We start from the raw sequence: 606 nt of genomic DNA, 5'->3' as shown, positions 1-606 counted from the left end.
CACACCTGCACAACAGAAGGCACACGATACACAGATAGTGAGGCCAGGAGGAGGGGTAGACTGCCAGGGGTGATGCCTTCAGCAGCTAGCACCCCCATATTGAAGGCCCAGTTCTCCCCTTCCACACACAGCTGATCCCAGCAGAGAGCAAAGGGGAGCCCCAGCACTGTTTATGTGGCGCTTGGGCTGTTTCTGTTCCCAGTGTTAGAAATTTGGCCAGAGGGTACAAGTGATGACCTCAGGCATGGCATGGCTGTGGCTTGGCCAGTAAGCTCTTAGGGTTTCAGTTGGCAGCACATGGAAGCAGGGAACTGTTAGTCCTGCAGTTAGAAACAGGCAAGAAATGGGGGGGAGGGTGTTATCAGGGTTAAAGTAGCACCCAGTGTGCAGTGGGAACTTTCCTGACACTAGGACAGTCTCAGGTGATAGAGGGAAGGACGGACACACACACACACTTGAGGAAAACTGGGTCTTTAAGATAGACTTTAATGTGGATGGGATCAGGGCCTTGAGGGTAAGTTCAGTGAGATCACACCTGGTAACGGCCTCCTCCAAGCACTCAGAGACCATGAGATTTTAAAGAGTAATAAATGATAGGATCAGAGA

The sequence above is a fragment of the Emys orbicularis genome, chromosome 19 (assembly GCF_028017835.1).
Source record: "Emys orbicularis isolate rEmyOrb1 chromosome 19, rEmyOrb1.hap1, whole genome shotgun sequence".
Lineage (NCBI taxonomy): Eukaryota > Metazoa > Chordata > Testudines > Emydidae > Emys > Emys orbicularis.
This window is presented reverse-complemented; position numbering follows the sequence as displayed.